Source organism: Triturus cristatus, chromosome 7 (genome assembly GCF_964204655.1).
Source record: "Triturus cristatus chromosome 7, aTriCri1.1, whole genome shotgun sequence".
NCBI lineage: Eukaryota > Metazoa > Chordata > Amphibia > Caudata > Salamandridae > Triturus > Triturus cristatus.
Genome location: NC_140590.1, coordinates 479,371,459 through 479,397,369, shown reverse-complemented (window position 1 = coordinate 479,397,369; position 25,911 = coordinate 479,371,459).

The window sequence follows — 25,911 nt, the reverse complement described above, 5'->3', positions numbered from 1 at the left end:
TTCTTTTGACTAATGCTTAAATCGGATCTTAGTTCTGATAGTACTGAAACCTTTAGCATATTGGGTTCGACTCTGGGTTACGCTGAAACTTAGAAGATACAGGGATTCTCTTAGGGACTTATTGGCACAAAATAATGCATTGGCAGCTCCCTGGCTGAAAATTAATCTTTAAGCTCGGGATCCACAGTTGGTGGGACAACCCTAGCAGCATTAGCAAATCACAAGCCATTAATTTAAAATCCCACTAGTGGCCGCATGTGCGAGAAAGCTACACTGCTTGTGTGTCAAATGGGCATCTTTCGAACCAGTTTTTCTTTAGCTCAAAATAACTCCGCAATTTGAGCCCTTTCTGAATTTTAGCCCCTCTTCACTTGCCAAGAGTTTATGTGTTCGTTTCCATTTTGGCAGTTTTACCATTGAAGTTTTTTACCAGCCATTGAAAAAACAGCCCAGTGTCTAATCTATGCCCTGCAGGTGGCTATTTCCTGAGACTGAGGCGCATATTCTGTTCTTTTGTTCCTCATATGCTCTTTCTCGACGTAAATGGATATCTCCAGTATGAATAAACCTTGGTGTCCAGAAATTTTTGATTGCTAATAGGATTTTGAAAATGATATTTCCAATGTAATTGTGTATGCTGTTAGCAGCTACCTGGTGGCTGTCTGGCACAGTCAAAATACTATCTCGGCTGTGGCAGACGCCCAGCCCTGATAACATTGCCCCGTGTATTTCGAACACGAGTGAAAAATCATAACAACTCGTGATATTGGTCTCCTTATGTACTAGGGTTTAGTTTTGTACGGCAAGATACAGTCACCTTATGTATTTTATTGACATTTATTTAACAGGGCTGTCTGTCCCGTAATGTCTTGGACATCTAATTTTGACAATTCTCTTTTGTGCTTTCAGGGCATGGGTGAAAGATTGTTTCAGCCTATGATGATGATTTTCTGGGTATTAGGGCTTTAGGACTTGTATGACCACCTTTTGTACTAGTGCTTTTGTGTATAAGGGATGTTGTGAACTGAATCAAGAACAATGGTACGAAAATCTCTACTTAGTACCTAGTTCGATTTATATTTAGGTATTTTATCTATTATGTTTTTATGTGTGTGCTTTGATGGTTTATCAAATAACCGAATAAAGCTTTTGTACTTTTATACTTTGGAGTGAGTGAAAGTGAGCGAGAATTATTAGCAGGTTGTGAGTGATAATATGTGAGATTGAGTGTCAGGAAGTGAGTATGAGTGTGTCAGAGTTAGTGAGACTGAGTGAGAGTAAAGAGAGACTGCAAGTGAGTGAGTGAGAATGAATGCGTGTGAGGCAGTGCTACAGAGACTGAGAATCACTGTGCGTGAGAATGAGTGAGAGTGTCAATGAGTGAGAGATAAATAGTTTGAGAAAGAATATGTTTGAGTGTGAGTGACAAAACTTGGTTGATTAAGAGTAAAAATGAATTTGAGTGAGTGCATGTGTGAGTTCGAGTGAGTAATAATAGGTGGCAGTGAGTGAGAGTTATGGAGTCAGAGTAAGAGTGAGTGCAAGCGAGCAAGTGACAATGAATGAGTGAGGATAAGTTAGTGAAAATGAATGAGTGAAAGCGAGTCAGTGAGGATGAATGTGTGTGAGTGAATGTAAGTGAGCAAGAGTGAGAATTTGGTATTATGCTTGTGAGTCTGCCACTTGTCATGGCATAGAGAGGGTAATTATTGTCTTCTATAGGCACCTATTGCAAAAGACTAGCGCTGACAATCCTTACCATGACAGGCTCCTGTGACAAAATACTGCAGACTGGAGGTAATTCTTGGCATATAGGGCATCATTAGAAAAGTGCTGCAGCTAGCATACTTGAGGAAATACTTAGTATAGTGGCATCTACAGCAGCAAAATGCTGGCACTAGCAAATTGGAGGTAATTATTGCAATGAGGAGGTCAACTATGGCATATTAGAGAGGGGCAGCCATGGCAAAATTCTGGCCAGGACACACTGAGGTAACTTGTGATATACAAGTCACCCATGATATATGGATACATTAATGGTACAATTCTGGCTGTAATGTACTGTATGTAATTTTTGGCCCAGGAGGGGACACATGACAAAATGCTGGGTCTGGCACAATGAAGGCCATATTTGGCATATGGAGACACCCATAGTAAATTCTGAAAAAATGAGATCAACTCTTGGGGGTGTCTGGTTTCTTTGGCTTAGCAGACCATGAAAGGAATTGAATATTTATGGTGTGTTATTTTTAACAAATTTACATGAAAGTTGTGCCTTAAAATGCACTATTCAACCCCCATTTTTAAGCCATTTTCTCTGGGGCAGATCCTCCCAGAGCCCACTTAGAAGAGGTCAGGCTCACTTGCTACAATACAAGGCTAGTATTACGCCCAATAACGTTCAAAGATCATGTCAACACCCTAATGTAGGTGATATCTAAATAGACAGGTGTCTGTGTAGTGTTTTTATAATGATAATACAGGTATTATGGAACTTCAGCGATGTCACTGATTGGGTGTCTGCAGGGTTAAGGTCATGTGATATGAGCTCCTGGGAGAATTCAGGGTCAAACATCATGTGATGTCACTGCCAGTGATGTCATCGAGGTCCAAGGATGTGTGTTGTCACTTCCACTACCCAGGCATTTTGGTGAATCAACATCCATGTTTCCTACACAAAACATTTCTGTGTTGATCCCCTCAGAATCGTCTTGTACATAGCTCCCAAAGCGTTGGAACGAACTGCAGCTACACATCAGAGTTGTCTCCTCACTTCTTGAATTAAAAAGGAAGATTAAGAACTGACTTTTCGAGTAGTCCCACTACACCCTAGATTTAGCTACAGTCACACCTGCTCAGTGTCAGGATAATATCCTGGATGATAGTGCACTATACAAATCTGAATAACATAATGTAACCTACATCATCAAAATCCCCCAAAGGCAACTTCTTGACCTAACTCCCACTATCGTTTTCTTCTTCTCTCGCCCCTCCCTTTACCTACTCTCAGTGCTTTGACATGCGTAATGACCCACCTCAATTTCCTGTTGCAATTGGCCTTGATCCCAAACATCTCTCTCCACAATCTCTCACTTCTCTTCTACATTCTGTCACACAGTACAAGTCTCAGCAATGAATGCCCTCTGCTCACGTGTGCACTCTACTGCAACTAAGACGCATAAAGACACAAACTCAGACTATCAGTGCCTTCTCCTGGAACAGGTAAGAAATTCTATACTACTCTCACCTTCACACCGTCCTATCTCCATCCAACCCTTAGTGCTCCTCTTACACTGTGCGTACCTTCTACCACATTTCACTCCCAGTCACCCTTCTACCCACACCTCTAATAGAACTCCTAGGGCGTACCTCTTTGCCTTCCCACCAAACCAGGCTTAGACACTGGTATTGAGTTGATCCTCAATATAAGCTGCAACATTACCTGGAGAATGAATTTAAACAAGGGCAACATGTGGTACTGAAATCCATAACATATGCTCCACCACACCATAATTACACATTCCTTCCCATCCTGGAAAAGCATGAGTCTCAATCAGAGGAATTCTCAACAGAAATGGTCACCCAAAAACGACAATGGTGAGGCTAATATAATTTGCTTGTAGGAAATCCAGTACTCATTAGTGGCTAACCAGCCTCTAGCCACAACGTACCTGAACTCGTCTACACACACATATCATGCATGCTCATCAATGTGAGGTTCTTAAGCACAAACGGAAACTATACATGTAGCATGCCAACAGATTTCAAACTTAACCTCTATGTCACCAAACCTGGTTTGTTGAAGATACAGGCCCCATTCTAAAGGAATCAATACCCAATGGATACCCAGTGCTTGTCAGAAATCATCCTCATATGAATATGATTGAGAACTAGCACATAAAGTCCAATTGGGATGTGAATCAGTGCTAGTTTGCCAGCCTCCATCTGCTACCTTCTCTGCCTCATTCCTCCCAAACATATCTGTAAACCAGGTCCACAAAAGGTTAAAAGGGACTTTTTACTTTGTGGTCCTTCTGAAACTACTTGAATTTCACTTTAGATAAAGCGGTCTGGTTAGTTCAACTCACGTAAAACTACCAAAAATAGAAAGGTTTTGGAGGAAACAACATAACCTCAATAATATAAAGGGACTCCCAGGTAATGCAGAATCTACAGAACCGCCATCAAAAAGACCAAGAGGCCCCACTTATGCTCAATGAAATTTGGAGGCCTAACCAAAGAGATCTTCAAAATCACTGATGGATTCCGTGCCTTTACTAGCTTCAATAATTGTAAAGCACTCTCAGGAACTTTGCACAACATTAGCAAACCACTTGATCAGGAAAGGCACTAACCTTGAAGCTTACTTCCTCTCAAAAACAAGGAACATCTTCCAGAGTGTCCCTTGCCAAACCAGGCTACTTTAAACCCGCAAAGCGATACCAAAGGGGATGATGGGTGGAGCGATTGAGCAAATCAAACACTCACCCCCAGTCAACTGATCTGGGTTTAATCCATCATCATTCTTTAGCTCACTCCACCACCCCAGTTCAGACATAGCCATATGAAAATCAGTCTGTCCCTGTGCCTCATGGGAACAGTCCAGCCCGAACTACCAAGCCATGTCTTCCCTGGACCAGAAACAAGCATCCTGGGACCGGTTTCGGGTTCATAACCCTCGTCAGCCAGGCTATCTTGAATCCAGTGGTAAAGTGAGCAAGGGACCCACGTCTGGTCATACCCTGCCAACTTAGGGCAAACATAGCAAAAGCAAGGATATGATGGACGGAGTGCGGAAACTTTTCAGACACTCACCCCCAGTCACAGATCTGGGTTGAATCCATCATCGTTCTTTAGCTCACTTCGCCACCTCAGTTCAGACCCAGCTATATGCAAGTCAGTCTTGACCCTGTGCCTCATGGGAACAGTCCAGCCTGAACTGCCAAGCCAGGTCTTCCCTGAACTGGAAACAAGCATCCTGGGACCGGGTTCGGGCTTCAGCCAGGCTAGCTTGAATCCAGTGGCAAAGTGAGCAAGGGACCCACGTCTGGGCATACCCTGCTCAATCGCTCCGTTGATAATATGCCCCTAGGACTTTAGTCGAAGGATAATTCTGGCATAATCGTGACCGTTATACCATCCATCATATTCCAAATGCATTTTATTCTATGGCACTTGTCAAAAGGCAGATACCCATCATGTTTGAGCTGGAGTACCAGCCCCTAAATTCTAAATCAGGCCCTAGTATCCACCAGAAAGAAACTTCTTCAGTTACCATTGATGGAGCAGGTAGTGCACAATTTTGTATACCTCCTCTATATTTGCATGAAAATACTAATTATATAATCTATTAATTATAATATTATTAAACGAGTATTGCATGTATACTAAATAAACATTAATAAAATTTAAACTACACATGGGATTTGCTATTTACATGGCTAAATAACTTTTATAACTAAAATCCGTACGCATATTAACAATAGTATATGTGGTAATTGAATACTGCATGATATATGTTGCTTTGTGATGTTGCACCCTCGAGGAGGATCGAAAAAGGTGAATATAATTGCTTTAAATGTCGCTATACGCTAGATAAATACAAGCACATAAAGGGATTAGCAAGGGGTTAACATTAGAATCACCATTTCTATGTATCAATTGTTCTTTTGTGTTTGTTTCGCTTAAGTTAACATCTTGGCCTAATCCAAGATGGCCGCTGACACCGCGTGCAGAAGTGGCCACTGTCTAGTGTGGCGCGGAATCAACTGCGCATGCGCAAACATGTACCCTGGACCTCTTGGCGACATTTGCTCACCGTGTCCCTGGTCAAGGATGGCAAATTGGATATTCACCAAGAAAGGGGAACAATCAACCTTACAGTAAACCGGAACAAGCCGACACTATGGCTAACAAATGACATCACCCCTCGAACTGTACTGAAAATCTGGGAATAAGAATCGGACGATCCCAACCAGCCAATCACCACCGTTCTTTGCCTAAAATTTGTATCATGTTAACCTGGCTTTTATTATAAAAATGAGGGGTGGGTTAGAAGAAATAGTGAGCTACGCACAGAAGCTACGGAAGTGCAAAGGAGAGGTGTGGGTGAAGTTCGTGACTCTTTCCTTGATGGTCCAGATGCTGCCCGATCGTTTGATGACTGCAAACTCTTTCTAAATCTACGGGCTATGATAGATGTTTGCACGATTTCTGGTCCTTTGAAATCTGGGACTGTAGCATGCTGAGCAGAGAACTTTGGACTTTGAGTCTTGGCCTGCTTATTCGGACAATTTACGAAAAAATTTGGTTATGCAGAGATAGCTAAATTAGGTAAATATGATGTTCTGCGACTTATACAAATTGATCTAAAATTCTAAAACTTTGACGAGACAAATGCATATTTAAATCATTATGAAAATATAGATAAACAAAATCGATTAACAAGAAATATGAATTTTGTGGTTTTCATTTAAAGAGTAAGGATTCTGATTCTTAAATGTGTTTTAGCTGGTTCTAAATCACCATCAACCAATCCAACTAAATTGGTCCGTTGACCAAGTGGGTGGAGTGCCTTGATGTTTAGGATTAGGGATCTATAGGCGAAGGATGTTAAGGTATATCTTGTAAAATAACTTTTCTCTCCCTATAGGTTATAAGGTGTTCCCCCCACATGTCCAGCGCTTGAATTACTCATCCCTCCTGTGTGTGCAGACTCGTGAGAGAGACGTATGAGTGTTGGTGTTATGGGCCCCACCAATGACTGCGTGTGTGAATGAGCTAGTATGACGTTGGGTCTGCGACGCAGGGAGGGTATCGGTAAATGTTGTTCCCCATTTCTCGGTCTTGCGCTGGATCACCTCTAATGCCCTGATTCTGAATGGCTTGTATGTGCTGCCCGCTCACCTACCCTCACACTTCTTTGCATTCTGCCACATGTGTGAAATGCGCCAGTTTACAGCAGACTCTCTGAGCCGTGTGCATAACAGAAGTACTCAACACTAATAGATGACACCCCTGCCAACAACCCTCTCTTCTCCACGCACTTCAGAAACAGAACCATTGACCACCGGTCTGCAAACCACTTTGAGACATTGATGTGAGGTAGGAAGCCATCTACGAGGCCCTGAGATCCAGTATATATAATTAGTCTGCATTTTCCGATGGTCCGGGCGTCGCCTTGATCTTGAGAGCTGTTTGTACTCACAGTATCCACCGTTGAGGTCCCTTTTTTCAAGAAGGGTAAACCTCAGACAGTCCAACCTTTCTGTACCGTAAAAAGAATTCGTCGCCTTCAGTAAATACATCAGTGCCAGGGGAGCCATGTTAAACCATAACATCCTTAAATAATTCAATCTTTATCCTTGTGACGCCCTCGTTTACATTTTAACAAACCACTGTGCCCTTGAGTGCTCCTCCCATCATGCTCTGCATCTCTGCTAGTGTGTGACCCTGGCGTGATGGGTCTTCTGAGTCAGTGCGGACCTGGTCATCTGACTAATGAAGCTGGCACGGCCACCGAAATGCGCAGCGTGTAACCATTCAGTGTCACGCTTCGGGTCCCAGCCTCACGTCCCCTGCCAGCCCTTGCCTGGCACGCCCTGTGCCTGCGCCGCCAAGTCCCATTCACACCGCTGGGTGTCGGTGCCAAGCCTGCGTCTGCGCGCCAGGTTCATCCGGCCGATTCATCGCAGACCTGTTGCCTCTGCAAATAGTTCTGTGCTATCTTTAGTGAAGTGCACTGCCTTTTAAAATGCATTAGTCCGTGCAGTTTGATGGCTGCAAACTGCACTGTCCACCGAAGCACTAGTCAGGAGAGCAGGCGCTACTGAGCACTTGAGCAGCAATGGAGCATAACTCACTCCCCTCAGCCCGTGCTTGTTAAGCATCTAGACACCTCAGGCACAGGCAAGTCAGTCACTTGCTGTTTGTATAGACATTGACATTCAATGTGAATTTCCACACCCTGCGTGTTTGCATGTTGGAGGGTTCGCTTGTTTTTACCAGATGTCTGGGTAAGAGATGGAGCATTAACTCGATCACCGGATGCAGTACGGTGCATTATTGATTAGTTTTCCATTTCTTATTAATTGAGTATTTCTGGTCAAAGGTGCATGTTATCTTTGTGTTTGCTTTTTGCTCTGACCTGAAGAAGGGCCCCAGTGACCCGATTGGGATGCATAACTTTCGAGCACTCAAATGTACTGGGGGTATACATACGTCATCGCTACAAAACGAAGGGGAAGATGAACGGCTTTTGTTAAAATGTGCACGACATGAATAAACATACCACGTGAATGGCAATCATCAAGGCATTCTACATGTATTCACAAGCAGCTGTTAAAAGACTGCTGAGTTCTTTTCAAGCGAGATAGAAAGATGGTGCACACATGCAGCTGTTTGCATAATCACAGGGTGACAGTCACCGTGCTATTTATCCCTGGCTCATTTTCCAGAATGGTACAAAGAAAGTCTTCCATCATCTAATGGAGTATTTTTCCCTTTTGCGAACATCTGGAGCAGCTGATCCATGTTACAGTATAATGTCCTCAAAAGATTGTCCTATCTATGTTTTATAAGGATTGAAAACACAAGCTTCTGTCATCTGGAGGGAACCTCCCATAAGAAAGCATGTGATTTGGCCTGACAAGCCTCATCTATCGGTATTGACTTGATGGTCATCATCTGAAGGTGACACAGTAATGCCTGGACCAACCCATATCTGTTGAAAGAACTCCTGCCCTCAGCCATGGTGCTTTAAATATGACACTGAACCGGTTCACCAGAATAAGTAGCTCTCTGAAGCCCCAAGTTTTGCTTTATCATCTGGCATAAAGCAGCCTTACTACTTAATTCTCCTAAAATGCTTTTCCATCCGTGGGACCTTTTGGAAAAGCAAAGCTTTTGCAATTTATATACACAGATATTATTTCCCATTGCTACTCACCTACAGCTTTTAATGGTGTATTTGTTTTAACTATCACAATGCTTTGTATAAATAATGACTATTTAGGGTGAAAAATAGATTACTGTGAACACACTTCAAACTTTGTTGGTCAGATGTGATGTCATGTGTTGAGAACCTGCACTGAACTGTGGATTGTGGCTCCTCTTTAAATTGAAGCATCTGCTTTGTGCACCAGGAAAATCTTTAAGTGTAGGGAAAAGTAAAATAAATTGTGGAAGCTTCAATAAGACACAGACCAGGCTTTACATGGGAGCCAATGTTGCACACAGCATAGCTGCTTTTGTCTAGAGATTAACAACGTTTTCTTTCATACTCACATTGCAGGCCCCTATGTTATGTTATATTATGTTATTGGATTTTTAAAGCGCATGACTGCCCCAGCGACGGAGCGTCACAGCGCTAGATCCATAGATTACCAGACCGAGAGTAGGAAGCAAAAACAAGTTATTCAGGGAAGAGCCAGGTCTTAACAGTTCTCCTGAAAGCCCCATGGTCCTGAATGTTCCTGATAGTGCCTGGGAGAGCATTCCTTAGTGAGGAGGCTAACGCCCGGAACGACTGGCCTCCCGCCCGAGCTCTTCTAACACGTGGGGCGAGAAAGCAAAAGACACACAATGGATGGATGGAATGCAGAGCAAATCAAAACATTCACCCCCAGTCAAGAGATCTAGTTTAAATCCATCATTCTTTTGCTCACCATGTCACCCCAGTTCAGACCTGGCCATATGCAAATCAGTCTTGACCCTGTGCCTCATGGGAACAGTCCAGCCCGAACTGCCAAGTCAGGTCCTCCCTGTACTGGAAACAAGCATCCTAGGACCAGTTTCGGGGTTTCACCCCTCATCAGCCAGGATAGCTTGAATCCTGTGGCACATTGAGCCTGGGACCCACGTCTGGGCATACACAGCGCACTTAGACACACAATTGATGGATCACGTAATAGATGTTGATTGGAGTAGCAGAGGGCGTGTTCTGGTATATAGGGGGTAAGAAGATGGGCTAGGATGGGAAGTGCTTGGACATAACAGATTTTGTGGGAGATACATAAGGATTTAAAGTGGATTCTCCTTTCTACAGGGAGCCAGTGCAATTTAAGTATGAATTTGGAAGTAGGGCAGAATTTTGGGAGGGCAAAGAGGGTCCGGGCTGAGGCGGTCTGCACCCTCTGAAGCCGATTAATGACCACTTTATTAGCACCTAGGTAAAGGGAGTTCCAATAATCTAGTCTGGAGAGTGGATTGGATGATGGTCTGGCGTATTTGAGCATCGAAAACCCGAGCAGAGGCTTCAGTTCGAGTAGGAGACCGAAGCAGCTGCAAGCAACAGATTTTGTCTGAGCCTGATAGGTGAGAGCAGAGTCGAACCAGACACCCAGGTTTTTAACCGTATCCTTGGGGGTAGGGAGGGGCTCCCAAAGCGGCAGGCCACCATTGATCACTTCAGAGATGCGTGTCTCTTCCTAGAAGTAGGATCTCGGATTTGCTAGCATTTAGCTGGAGACAGGTGGCTGCCATCCATTTCAAGATGGCCATAATGTAATTTCGAAACTTGGTGATGCGTTGGTCAGAGGTGTTGGATAAAGAGATCACCAGCTGAGTATCATCAGCGTATGAGACCATAGAGAGGCCCCTACTTTTTGCAATGCCAGCCAAGGGTTGAACGTAGATATTAAATAATGTTGGGCTCAAAGCCGGGCCCTGTGGAGCCCTGTGGTGTGCGAGCTGCACCTGAGAGCCATAAGGGGGTGAGATTACTTGAAAGGAACTGCCTGATAAAAAAGACACAAACCAATTAAGGGCAGGGTCTCTTAATCAGATCTCTTGTAAGTGTTGCACCAGGATGCTGTGCGATACAGTGTCGAAAGCAGCACTGAAGTTAAGAAGAATCAAGGCAGAGGCATGACCCTCATCCAGAGAGCTCCGCAGCTGCTCAGTCACTGCCAGAAAAGCTGATCCAGTACTGTGACCGGGTCTGAAGCCATTCTGCACAGGTTCCAGAATGTTATTGGACTCTATAAAGTTGGTCAACATAGAACTAATAAAGGACTCTGTAACTTTAGCCACAAACAGAAGTAATGAGATTGGGCGAAAACTTTCTGGTTTGGAGGCATCCAAGGTAGGTTATTTTAGTAGCGGTATAACTTTAGCATACTTCCATGAGGCTGGAACAACTGTGGAAGCTAGAGATAGGTTTATCAATTCACAGAGTGTGGGTAGAAGTAGGGGTAGGAATTGCAAGAGCTGATCAGGTTTGAGCGGGTCGGCTGGAGATCCCGACTTAATTTTATAAAAGAGAGTTCTTAAAGTTTCACAGGATAGCTCTGAGAAGGAGGGCAGGAGGGAGCCTGAACCGCTGGTAGGGTTGGATTTCCCTGCAATGCTGATAGCTGGAGGGAAGGATTTATGAATGTTCTCTACTTTTTTAACTAAAAAAGTAGCTAAGGCCTCACATTGGGAGTTAGAGGTAATGGTGGGTGCTCTCGCTGAAGAGGGATATCTAATATCGTTCAGCAGAGAGAAAATGCTTTTGTCTGGATTATTACTATTTTAATTTTTTTTCACAAAGTATTCAGTGCGTGATTTCTGTATAGATTTATGATAAGCCTTGATGGCTGAACAATATTGTTTCTTAAGCTTAGAATCGGATTTACCTACACGGCCCTTTCAAGATCTAATGCATAAAGTTCTCCAGAGTTCTTTGAGTCTATTTGCATGACACAAAAACTTAGGGGCATATGTACAAGCCCCTGTCGCCACAGGAACAACACTTTTTGTGACGTTCCTGTGGCGATAGGGGCTTCATCTTATTTACAAGGCAGCATTAAGCCACTTAACGTGGCTTAGCGCTGCCTTGTAAATAAGGCCCCCTTTCATGCTATGCTTAGCGTGAAAGTGGAGGGCAATGGGTGTTGCTGTGGGCGTTCCACCGCAACACCCATTAATTCTGACACTGCCTCCCATTTACAAGGGAGGTGTACATTACGGACAGTGTGAAAATGTAAACCAGGAAAAACCTGGTTTTCCCCTGGTGCAACGAGGAGAAATGTTTCATTTCTCCCCGTTTTTGCTGTTTTCATGTGTGCTGCCTTGTGCAGCACACATGAAAACAGCAAAAGGCCAATGATTGTTTATGTACAGGAAGGACCCCCTTCCTGCACATGAACAATCATTTAAAAAAAATGCTGTTTTGAAACTTCTGTGTGTGCTGCTTTAAGCAGCACATATAGACATTACAAAAAGGCTTATAAACAATCTTCCCCTGCACGCATAGCGCAAGGGTGCTTGCGTTGGTGCTAGGCTGCTAAGTGTAGCACCAGTGCAGGGGGAAACTCAGGGCTGTACCATATTCTTGTAAATATGGTGGAGCCCTGCGTTTCTGAAGTGGCGGAAAGAGGCGTTAAACCAGGAAGGCTAACGCCTCTCTCCGTCACTTCCCTTGTACGTATGCCCCTTAGATTTCAAAATGATTTCCTAACACTCACGATGGAAGATATGCACCAGGTCTCCATCTTTCCTGAGTTGCCAAGTGTCTGTGTGACTATTTGTACCATTCTGTTGCAGAGGACTTGGCAGAAGTAATAAGATTGTGTATTCCAATGTATGTGCTTCCTCCTACTCTGCCACTACACTGCTGTGGCAATGTGTAGACTATTTCTGCCTTCTACCCGATTCGGGGTACAATCTGAGGTTTCCTGTTGCCAAGGACCAGGTATTGGCTCAACAGAACCTCAGTGAGTCCATCTGCATGGTTTTGTGACCCCTCCAGACACTAAGGAATGCTCTCCCATGCACTATCAGGAACATTCAGGATTATGGGGCATTCAGGAGACCAGTTAAGATCTGACTCTTCCCTGAATAACCCTTTTTTGCTTCCTACTCTCGGTCTGATAATCTGTGGGTACTGATCATTACAAAAACTTATATCAAGGCATCGGTTAAATCAAATGTCTTCAGGGGCTTATTTTGTGAGGAATGTGCAGTAACGAATGAAAACAGGGTTTCCTTTCTTCTTCAATCTGTGGGTTACTTTTAATACAACCATAGTTCACTCTGTATATTGACCCATGTACCACTGGTAAGTAAGCACTCTCTGCCTGAGATGAGATGTTGTCTTATAGAGGAAGGTCTTAGGAGACTTGGCTTTACATTTTGCTAGCAATTCAACTAATTTCGCAATCCTAGTTTGGTGACTGTTGTTCCCAGTATCTTGGTTGACTCATGTGCAAAAACTGGGATTGCTTAGAGGTGATTCAGTGGCAGATTTGTCATTGTATTCTATTGTACCTGCGTCACAGATGGTGTGGCAAGGGCAACGCAATACTTAAGTCAGATTTACCAACGCAAGACCACCTTGCATAGAGCTGTGTTGTTTGGTAAAACTGGAGGAACAGAAGGCAGCGCAAGTCACTGCTTTGCGTTACTCTGCCCTAGAAAGGTGTTCCATTGGTGAAGCGTGGTTGTTCCAAAGCATCCACCCATGGATTTTGACACATTCCCAGATTTACCAAGTCTGGTAAACCTGGGAATGTGTCAACATGCAACACCTTTCCAAAAGAGGCATAATGAGGAGAAATATCTTTATTTCTCCTTGTTTTCCCCTCTCTCTAAGTATGCTGCATTCTGCAGCACGTTTAGAAAGAGAAAACGCCTCTTAGGTTTGTTTTTGTGCAGGAAGGTGTTCCTTCTGGCACAAAAACAATCCCGCCTGCAAGGCAGGCACCCTTGCACTGTGGTGCAGCGCAAGCAGAGATCCCGAATGTGCCATATATAGATATGGTGCATTCCAGTCCTCTCCCTTTCACGCAGTGCAGCAAGTTGTCATGCTGCGTTGCGTTGCGTATTAATCAATATGGCCTTCAGTGTGTACCATGCCCATGTCCTAATGAGTAAGTAAGTCAACCTCGTTTCAAAGGTTTGCGGCAGCGATGGCTTCCCTGTGCAAGAAAAAATGGAGACATTAACCTATACTGTGCTCCTTTTTCCACACAATGTTACAAAAGAAATAACTAGCAACGATTAGAGGTTGCTCTGAAGGGGTGCTCATGGCGCGTCATTAATGTGCCAGAGCACCCGCAGACCATATTTCTCCGCATCAAAAATCACGTATGTATCTTTCAGAAAAATGTGTACACAATAAAAACACTGGATGCATAAAAAGCAAATATGTGCACCCCAGAAGAGAGAAGATGCAATATTAGCTACTTTGCTCCTATTGCTGTTTGCTTTCAAGATTTTAGGCAATCAAAATGTATGCGTCAGAAAATAAAATATCATCAGAATTTGATATTCTAGTGCAATATTAGCGAATCTGGTGTTATTTTATTTTCTTGAAAACACAATTATGGAAACAATACAAATATTCTACAGTAATACTATTTAGTATGTATGTTTTTTAAATAAAATAAATATATATATATTCTGTTCAGCATGTCATATGTGCTACTCATACAGTGATGATGCTCAGTGTATAAGTGGTACTACTGAAATATATTTTGACTGTTCATCGTACTTGGGTCTGCTCAAGGTTCCATGGCTTGTGACTGTAACCTTGGTGTACATCTACCCAATTGTTGGAGGGTTTCTTTTGCCACAATCTTATTGTACCAACCCCTGCTTTGGGACGTCCAAGTGGCGGTTTATCTATCTGGGCAAAAATTTCTAAGGATACGAAAATTGAACCTCTAAATGTGGTCAGTAAAAATCTGGTAGCCGTTAAATATGTTGCAAGGTTAAAGATTTGTTTTATAAATTTTTATAATAATGATTTTGTCAACCATCCTAACCCCACCTTTTTAGAACTGTTTAAGTTTATCGATGATGTTGTGGATGGTGAAAAATACGGTTTATTCGATGGTATTTGTGTTGGCGGAGACTTTAATGCTCATATTTATACTACATCTCCGCCCTGTAGACGAGGCTCGGAATTGTGGGATCTTTTACAAAGTAGAGATCTAGATGATGTCATGGGCCATTTTGGAATTGATGAGGGAAGGGTACCGGCCCCCACGTATATTGGTCGTGGTTCTTCAACCACGATTGATTATATGTTTACCTCTTCCCCCCTTAGTGAAGTGTTAATTAAATCTAAGGTTGTCAGTAGCCCATACAGTGACCATCTACCATTAGTAATTCATCTTAAATCTTTTAAAAAGCATGTAGGTCCATGTGAGGTCGGAGTTCAAAATATTAATGTATCCACCGATAGACTAAGAATCATCTGGAGAGGGATTAATAACCGAGAGATCTTAACCAATGTAATTAAGAACAATCCCCTGTTGATTTCCAACTGCCTAACATTTGGTGGCCCTGATATTACTAGATCCTTTTGTGATCTATGTGCAGCAATAAAAAGGGCTATTTCCAGACCGGTAATAGAACATAATATAAACACTCAAAGATGGTTTGACACCAATTGTTCCAGGGCTAATAGAGAACTTAGGAAAGCTCTTGAAGCTAAACCCCGAGATATTTCCCTTGTCAGTTCATTACGTTTTAAATATAAACAGGTTTTAAAAACCAGAACTGAAGAGCTCCTAATAAGCCATTGGGATAATCTCACCAAAACAACTGCCCTAAAAGACACCACCGGCTTCTGGAAAGAAGTAAAAAGTTTGAGAGCCCTGGGTAGTAACATCACCCCGATAAATTGTAATATCACAGGTGATTCATGGGTCAGCCATTTTTCTAAGCTCTATGCTACAGCTGGGAATTCTTCTGAGGACACTTTCCCAGATGATACCGTAGTCATTACACTAGAGGAGGTGGAGGAAGCCATCGCAAATAGTGCTGGTAACAAGGCCCCCGGCCCGGATGGTCTGTCCATCGACCAGATAAAATCAAATACATGGTTTTGGGCCGCCCTACTTTGTAATCTTTTTAATAATTTAGGTAAGGAATCTATCCCTCCCACATGGTCTTGTAGTACCATTGTGCCTATTTTTAAAAAGGGAAACAGGATGGACCCGGGGTGTTATCGTCCAATATCTTTGATCGACAACACCCTGAAGGTCCTTGGTAGGGTCTTGTTTGACAAAATAAGCACCTGGGCAGACGAAAACTCCATCATCCACCGTTGCCAGCTTGGCTTTCGGAGCAAGCTTGGGACGGTGGAACAATGTCTAAACCTTAACCTCATAATGGCCAAATATACGAGAGCTAAACGATCTCCTCTGTATTTTGGCTTTATGGACCTAAGTTCAGCGTTTGATTTTGTTAATCGCTCTCGCTTGTGGTCCATTCTTTTAAATTATGGTTTAGACGAACCCCTAGTTCACTTTCTGGCCAATCTTCATCGTAACTTGAAAGCCCGAGTTCGTTTAAATAATGATGGTGAGGTTTCAAATGAGATTTTAATTGGCAAGGGGGTAAGACAGGGCTGTGTCTTAGCCCCCTTGCTTTTTATCTTATACATCAATGAATTAACTCATTCCCTGTGCAATTTGACAAAGGACGTTCCAATTATCAATAAGAAACCTATCCCGGCGTTACTCTACGCTGATGATGCGGTCCTTATGGGCCGCACTCCGAATGCTTTGCGTATTTTAATAACGGGATTCGTTAACTATATGTCCGATCTTGGGCTGTGCACTAACTTTAACAAATCGTTTATCATGACCTGCGGCCCTAAAAATTATAAAATCCCAAAGATTGTGATAGGTCCAAACATCCTAAAAAGCACATGCACTTTCACCTATCTGGGTCTCTTATTCTCTAATAGTGGTTCGTGGCAACCACACGTGGCGTTGGGGAGAAATAAACTCTCAAAATCGATTAATTCTATCACCTCCCTACGCCAACCGCGCCAGGCTGATGTGGTTCTTAGCCTATTACAAATTTATCGAACCCAATGTCTCCCAACTGGCACATATGGTGCAGAAGTTTGGGGGTTTTCAAACTGTAAACCACTACAGAGCGAAGAGAACAGATTCTGTCGAAAAATCCTGGGGGGAGTTATTAGCGCACCGACCTTTGTATGTCACAATGAATTAAAATTAAAATATGTTGAGGATTTTATTAGAGCGAGACCTGCATTATTTTGGCTAAGGATATGGCAAAACTCGGCAGCTTCATTGACTCGTGAGATTATTTTAGACTGTCTGAAAAGTGATAATGTAGCCCTAATCCCATGGATTAATGCGGTAGAGAGCAGCCTTAAGAGCGTCAATTACGGTTACCTGTTCACATATCCGGATAGGATTGACGCCTCTCATAAAAATTTGGTGAGAAGAGCACTCTATCAGCATTTCCAGAATGAAAGGGAAAGAGCAGTTTTTGTGAAACAATCCACAGTCGACTATTTATCAATCCAGGAATCTCATATTGAATCCCCGATGTCCCCCCAGCCTTACTTATGTAAAAAACTGGGTAGATGGACCAGATGTTTATTATTTAGATTCAGGGACAAGAGCATTATAAATCTCATCTGCTTTCCACTGGGTTACATTAAAAATTTGGAAAAACTACATTGCCCTTGTGACCGCGGTGGAACCCAGAGTATGCCCCATTTTATCTTCGGCTGTGGATTTTATATGAAATTCACAAGACATTATCTAATACCATATTGTAAGAAATATGATTTGCTTAGCCACAACCTTGCCTATAGACACTTCTTAATGCTAGGATCTGATGAACTAATTTTTAGAGTTAGTAGCTTTCTTAAAGCCATTGTATGCTCACACAGGTCGTTGAAAATTGATTAGCTCTGTTTAAACATGCACTTTGCACTTTAAAACATGTCTTGTCGGAATTTAATACATTATCCAGCCTTATTATTACAAATTTATGAGCCAATTTTCTAAGTATAACCTCATTTACTGTTGTACGATGGCTTATTTTGCACTGCCCGGTCAGTAGGTTTTTGTGTTTTCATTGCTGTCTTTTTATAAATTATATTCTTATATGTAATGTCTGACGGCCCAAAATTGTAGTTTTTGATGTGTATTTTAAAATGTTTGTTTATGTGCTTTTATGGATGGTTTGTGAAATCCGAATAAAGTCTATTTGAATTGAATTGAATTGAATTGAATTGTAACCTTGTACCCTTGTGTAGAGTTCTTGCTAGGTTTGCAGCAGTCTCATGCAGCTATTTCCATGATGTCATTCTACACATCGCCCTAACACAGAATACATTTCCGTGCAATCTACCTATTGCCACTAGGCCTGAGCTGCACCAAACTGTGTGATCCTTGGCCAATATTTTATTTCACCAAGTCTCCTTTTTTCATTTTCACAAATTAGACCACAGTCAAATATACAAGTTCTGGATGTGCACCGTACAAAAACCTCGTGTGTTTAATTTAATAGAATATTGTGCTGCTCATGAAATGGGCCACATACTGGGTGCACATGACAAATGACTTGCCACTTAGTTAACTAGTGGTATTGTCACCAGCGTGGTAGGCAGGGTTGGGAGGGGGCACAGGAATGTTTCTAAATAACGCTATGTTCGAAAACTATCACTTAAAAAAATGCTTTTCATTAGTTAGGTAATCTGAAGTGCTAAGGTGAAACACTTGTGTATGTTATAGAAATACAGTTTTAAATTGTTTTCAAGATACTACATGCTACATGAATTACAGGCCAAATATTGTCATGGCTTGACTCGCTCTAGGCTCTTCCATGTTATATCTGGCTTGCCCACCTCTTAATAAAACTTCCCTCCCTTTTGCTACCCCTCATTGCACTCTCTCTGCAGATGGGCTGTTAGGCCCAGGCCTACTCCGGGGAGGCTCCAACCTTCCCCTGAAAGGCTCTAGCTCTGTATGTTTTACCTCTCTGAGCCGAAGAAGAGCACTCGAGTTCTTCTTTCATAGGTTGAAATCTACTCTGCATTTGTGTAGCAATTGTGGCCGCAGTGAATTCCCCTTTCACCGGCGCTGTCTTTTCACTGCCCTGATGCTGTCACACCAGAGGCCCCAGTCAGCTACTTTTGAATAGTTTTTTGTACTATTTGGACCTGGTAAAAAGGGGCTGCGCAAGGGCACCCTCTGACATTACTCCGTGGGGGCTGCAGGATCCTCCATTACGTCACTAGGGCTAGGCTTTTAATTGCACTCTTATCTGGAGCTACTGCTGGGGGGGAGGGGGGGGGGTGTTCCATTTGGTGATGAGGCAAAGTTCTCATCTTGACATGCTAGTGTTGTGCGGCAAGCACCAGGTGTGCAGGAATAGATCCAGGAAGAACATTTAGAAGGACCAGCCCTGATGAGGCACCTGAAGAGCATCGTGTGCTGTGGAGTGGGTGCTGCTTCTCTTGCACACTTAGTACCAGCTGTCTGGTGCCGCCACTGAATACAACCCAGGTTTTGCCCACTAGTACGGCAATATCAGCAGCGTGGATGAATAAAGCAACCCGTATCATTAGAGCGGACAGGTCTGACGAGCGAAACACTGGGCTGACACTGCAGGTAGGACTGAAGCAACCCATCTTCCTTCATGCACTGCAAACACAGGCGGAGCCGAAGAGGCCTTTGTCTGGACCACACGCGCGCTGCCCACCCCCGTGAAGCCCTCTCCTCGATCCCTGGAGTAATAGCCTTAGCCAGAGGGCCCCATTTATCCCTCCTCCATCAGGCCAGAGTGTCACAACAGGCCACAAATGTCATTGTCATAGAAAGCAGACTACAAGACGGTGGATTGTTTCAGTTATTGCTGGGATCAACAGCCAGTGTTTTGTGTTCCAAATGAAATTGATTTCCATTCAAATTGTCAGTACACTAAACGTGAACCAAAGCCAACAACATTCATTAAGTTGGTTTTGATGACTTGGAATTCAAATTTTTTAAATTGTTTTTATTAACAACATGAGGAAATAACCATAAACAAATAAATAGCATCAATATAAACAAAAAAATACACTTTTCTAAAGTTCAATAGATAGGATAATAACCCAAAATCATTTTAGCTATACATGAATATCCAAGAAATTCTTAAATAAATGAACCCCTAATTTTTTCAAATTTACATAATGAACGGACCCCCCTCATTTTAGCTAGTGCGAATTCCATGTCATATGTTTCTATGACCAGACCCCACCACTCCAGCACCCACGACGGTGGACCCCGCGAGATCCAGACCCGAGCTATTGTCAGTCTGGCACAGGCCAATAAAATAGTTATTAGATCTTTCTGGTTAGAATTCCTATTCTGCCCGCCCAACTTGGAATTCATATTAACCAATTTGTGTACAAAGTTTCTTGTGGGCGAATTTACCAAGTGCATCTTTCATCCAAGTCATATATATTCATGGGAAAATACTGCAAAGCAAGATTCATTGAAATTCCTGGTTAGACGGAAAAGTGCTATAAAAAATGCAACAACTTACTTAGGAAGGCTTCATACTGCAGTGAAGATCAGCTTTGAAATCTCATACAGAAACCATTAAATCCACAAAAGAAAAAAATATTCTTCAGATTTTTAAGACTTTTGGCTCGCAAGTAAAACAGCCTTGTAGTCAGTTCTTTTATGTATAAATTAGTTGCATTTTGGTATTTGACAAACATTTGGGGGCTCCTAACAAGATAAGTAGTCGCAGCATAGGCCAATATCATTTTCTGAAGAGAGGTCTCAATGTTCTTTAAATTATGCCAATGAAGTTGTTGGAAGAGAAGTGTGAGTTTACTCCCTTCATATGCCGGGTGAAGACATCATGCTTGTGCTACACCATTGATACGGCAATTCCTAAATGGTGATCTACAGGCAATCAGCAGGCCCAAATTAGCAGTAAAGGATAGCAAAAACAGAAATCAAGTGGAAGTCACCATGTCCTATGTTGTACATGTAATTTATATTAACATGGCTACCTGTATCTTATAAGCTTTCCTTTGTGTTCATGAATTCTCTTCCTTCCAGAATACCTGCGTGTATTCTATTCCTTTGTGCAAGGTTCTACACTCAATTGGTGGTCTGATCAGCTGGCGGAGTGTTCGTCTGGTGATCTGATCAGCTGGCGGAGTGTTCGTCTGGTGATCTGATCAGCTGGCGGAGTGTACGTCTGGAGGTCTGGTCAGCTGACGGAGTGTACGTCGGGTTATCTCCTGAATAAAACGATTCTACTTACTTGAAGAAAGTGTCTACTTTGATTTATGACATCCTACCAGCAGACAGGCATGTTACACAATCAAAATGAAACCAGAGTTCAAAGGCATGATGAAAAACATCAGATGTTCAATTGTTTACTGCTCTCCTGGCTCTGCTGGATTTTTTATGTTGTTTACTAAACGAATCCACCATGAAGCACTACAATCTACTTACTAATTGTTGCTGATCTCTGAGGCAATGCTCCTGCACATCCTATCATGATAGACCTTATGGACTCACATGTCACTTTTGGTCTCAATCAATTGATTATGGGTCACTAATATCAAGCTGAACAAATTCTGGACTTGATGGTTTCAGGCCAAGCTTACTCTGCTGTTGACTGCCGTCAACTGAACAGGTGCCGCTTGTCTTTGGAATTAATTTGGGCACTAACCACTGTGTTAGCCCTCCGATTTCTCATGCCCATGTGTGATCCTGATCTATCATAACCTCTTGACAGTTTCAGTAAAGAAACTCCCTAGATTTGATCAAGGTGATAGGGAGCCATAACCCCTTCTGTACCCTTCAGTCAAGTAATCTTTTTCCTTCCTCAGCACATAAGTTTTGCCCTTAGTTTTGCATCTAACACACGCCTCAAAATACCCTAACCTTGGTAACTTCACAGTATCTCTCAGGATTTTGCATCTGAACTTTCCTACTTCATAACCCCAAATTTCCTTAATATTACTGCATCTTATCAACATATATGGAGAACTCGAATCAACTAACATTTTATGCCACACCACATATCCTGCACACAGTTTGGAGGGTGATACATTTCTACCCCACACCTAGATATTTTCCATCACCACTGCAAAAGCCACACACTGTCTTCCAACATCAATATCTTATCATCTTCACCACTCTCCTTATCTCCACCCATTTTGAACCAAATTCACCCTTCTCTTACCAATGTCTGTCTTATTTTTGCATTCACAAGCATAATGTCCCAAATTCTTGCACAGTGAACACTTTAATTTGGCAATGACCAGATGTCTTGCCCTAACACAACTATAGGAATTTAATTTGTTACATGGACTCTTCAGCCCCACACTTTCAGTGTTTTATCTGTAGTCACGTTTAATTATTTCCACACTCATACCATATGCCCCAGGCATTCCATGACACCTTTTCTATTCTTCATGTGTGTTTAACACTTCTAATACCTAAACGTGAATGTGCTTTTATTTCATTTGGCAATCTACTGTTGGATCCTTCACAAACAACAAACTTTTCAGAATTTTTAAATTCATTGTGCTGAATAATTCAACCCCATCTCCCAATCCGACTGACTCATTGAAAGTCACATAAAAAAACAAAGACACGAAACATTAGCTGCATTTATTGCGCAAGGATGAAGGCAAACTGACATTGACAAAGGTCAACCATATACAAGTTACATCACATTATTATGTCAAAATATGATCCAGGGATATAATTCATAATTTTTTCAATCTATTCTACATACATTTACCAAGTCAGATATTGATTTATGCCATCAGCATTTTCTATGTGTTGGCCAGAGAGATTGATGGTAAATGTCTACAAGCAAGAAATCTCTTTATCTCGGTCTGTATATGTTTCTTTATAAACTGTAGGTCTATGTTATGTAATTTTTACCCAGAAAAAAAATATTTGAAACTGAATTAGAGCTTGAAAGGTGGAAACCTCTCTAGCCTTGCGGCATACTCCTCTGCCAGTGTAGAAAAGGACAATCTGCCATATTATCAGAACTCCACCACGGTCATGGAGGTTTCTACTGTATCGTCAGAGGAATACAATGGCAGGGAAATTCTTGGTAGAAAATCCACCAAGTCTCTGCTAACATAATGTCAACCATACTAAATAGACATTATAAATGCAGCCCAAAAGTGGGTCCCTACATTTTTTCACTGTCAGTCCTTTAATCTTTCTGTGGTGGTCTTTCATAAAGGTAATTTCTCAAGAAATTTTGGTGAACCAGTCCCTTTAAATCAGATTGTTAATCCGCCACCATTCCAGGTTGATTTACTCCGGGCCAGATTTATCAAGGAGTTGCATTGCACTTGTGTCACGTAAGGTGATACAAGGGCGACACAAACCCACTGAGATTTACTATGTCACACAGAGCCACCTTCCATGTGGAAAATCTGGAGTAACGCAAGGCAGAGCTAGTCGCTGCCTTGCGTTACTGTGCCCTGGGAAGGTGTTCCAGTGCCTGTGTTCCCAAGCATCCACGCATGGTTTTTGGCACATTCCCAGATTTACTAACACTTGTAAACCTGTGTCAAAATGTCACGCCTTTCAAGGGGAGGCATAAGTAGGAGAAGTTAGCTTATTTCTCCTTGTTTTTTCCTTGATATGTGCTGCATTCTCCTACATACGTAGAAAGTGGAAAATGCCTCAGAGGATTGTTTTTGTTCAGGAAGGCCCCCCTTTCTGCACAAAAACAATCCTTTCTACTACACAGGTACTGTTGCACTGTGGCGTAAGGGTGCCTACGTTGGTGCTTAGAAGCCACAAGTGCAACAACACAGAGAGAGAGATGGAATGCACCATATCTTAGTTCTATATTTGACGTAGTGTAGCAAGTTGACTTTTCGCATTGCATTGCACCAAATATTAGGAAATCTGCCCCTTTATCTGCTTGCTAGAGCTCGTGACAGAGGGACAGAATCAACGCCAGAGGATGTCCATAAAATGCTAAACTACAAGCCGCGTATTCTGAGTCGGGCAGTAAATTACGATTCCTGCTCACAGAGAAGTTTAAGCAGAATTTTATGGTTTGTGCAACTCTGTACTGCCGCAATTTCCTCCTGACAAAGGTCATTTGTTAGGGGACGGTGTGTATAAAGGTTATGCTGCATGCAGAAATGGGTGCCGTAAGCACCCCTTTTTGCATTTAATTCTTCATCATTTTCCCACAACAAAACTCAGAGTACACCATATCGAGTAAATACTTCACCTCAGCAAATCTGTATCAGTGAGGGCGGCAAATATCACGAGTATCGCCAAACTCGGAATCATGAGCTCAATCAGCAGTTATCAAACAAGCAGGCATTTACAGTACTTTTTTTAGTAAATCAACACTAAATCAACACTTACCAGGCTGCTGTAAATCGAGATGTTAGTTCTTTAGTCAGTGTGGCCATTTTCCTTCCCTGTTACATTTACCCTCTTAGCCAATGGCAGAAGGAGAGTACGTCCCATTTTAATATTGATTTATTAAAGGCTGTACAGTATCTATTGCTTTTGCAGCTCCAGTGCATGGATGTCATTTAGGGGTTGCCAGGGGTCGCAGCAGCGACCCCGCCATGCCCCACGCGACCCATGGCACTGCCTTTTCCTATCCCTGACTGCAGAGGTTGTAATATCAGTGCCAGTAACACAGCGGCAACTCGTCCTTATAGACGTCGGGCCTCATTTATGAAAAGTGACGCATCACTGCGTGAAAACAGTGATGCGCCACTTTTCACTGCGCCCTCCCTGCGACTCCAGTGATGCGTCATATTTACAGTATGACGCATCATGTCGCAAGGAGTCACAGATGCGTCAGTATTTCTGACGTATCTGAGGGCGCAAAAGTGACGCATCGCTGGAGTGTGTCACAAAAGTGACGCAACTCCAGCAATGTGTCCTTTCACATGGGGCAAGCCCCATGTGAAAGGGCCTGCGTCAGTCTTACGCCCGCTGTGAGGCAGGCGCAAGAAATTGACGCATTTGCACACTAGAAGTGGCGCAGTGAAATCTCGTAGATTTCACTGCGTCACTTCTACGACCCCTTGTTGCGTCAAAACGCCCCCCTTGCATACATTATACCTGGCGCAGGTATAATGTGGCGCAGGGGTTTACAAAGTGACGCATCTACCTAGATGCGTCACTTTGTAAATATGGCGCAACATGGCGCATGTTTTATGCCACTGGTGCGTCACAAAAAGTGACGAACCGGCGGCGCAAAAGTGATGCAGGGGCTCATAAATGAGCCCCGACGCGTTTGGAGATTCACACTTTGGGGCATATTTATAATAACTGACGCATCCCTGCATATCAGCAGGGATGCGCCAGTTATTTTGCGCCCCAGCTCCGCCATCATGGATGCGCCGCATTTATAATGCGGCGCACCATGGGGCAAAAACGGCACAGATGCGTCACGCATCTGTGCCGTAAAAGTGGCGCATTGCTGGAGTTGCGTCGCAAGCGCGATGCAGCTCCAGCAATGCTCTGGGGGGCCCTATCTGCACAATGCTGCGTCAATCCTTACGCCTGCTTCAAGCAGGCGCAGGGTTTTGACGCAGCATGGGCTCAAAAGTGACTGAGTGAAATCTTGTAGATTTCACTCAGCCACTTTTAGGAGGCGTTCCTGCGCCGGAACGCCCCCACCTGCCCTGGAACGCCTACATGTGGCGCAGGGCTTTACAACGTGACGCATCTGGGAGATGCGTCACGTTTGTAAATGCCCCGCACCATGGCGCAGGATTTGCGCTGCTGCTGCGTCACAAAAGTGACGCAACGGCGGCGCAAATGAGGCGCTTTGTTTTCTGTCAATTGTTTTACTTCACTAATGGGGAATAGTATTACATCATACACTATTAATGTAATAAAAAAGTAGCTTGAATGTGACCGTCTCTGGCTGCTGAGGCAAGTAAAGAAAATGCTTTTAAAAGTGTATTGTGTGCATTCTTGAGGGTGAGAGTGTGTGCAAGTCAAATGGGATGTGATGTTACTTCGGCTGCCCCTGGCATTTTGCAAAATTGACCTCGATGCTCCAGTGTGGTTCCTGATTCTTTCTCAGTGCCATAGAGATAAACTTGTATTTACTGTGTACAGGTTGGGAACTATGCTGGGCTCTGAAAACTGATAATAACCAGATACATGGAATCCTTTTCAT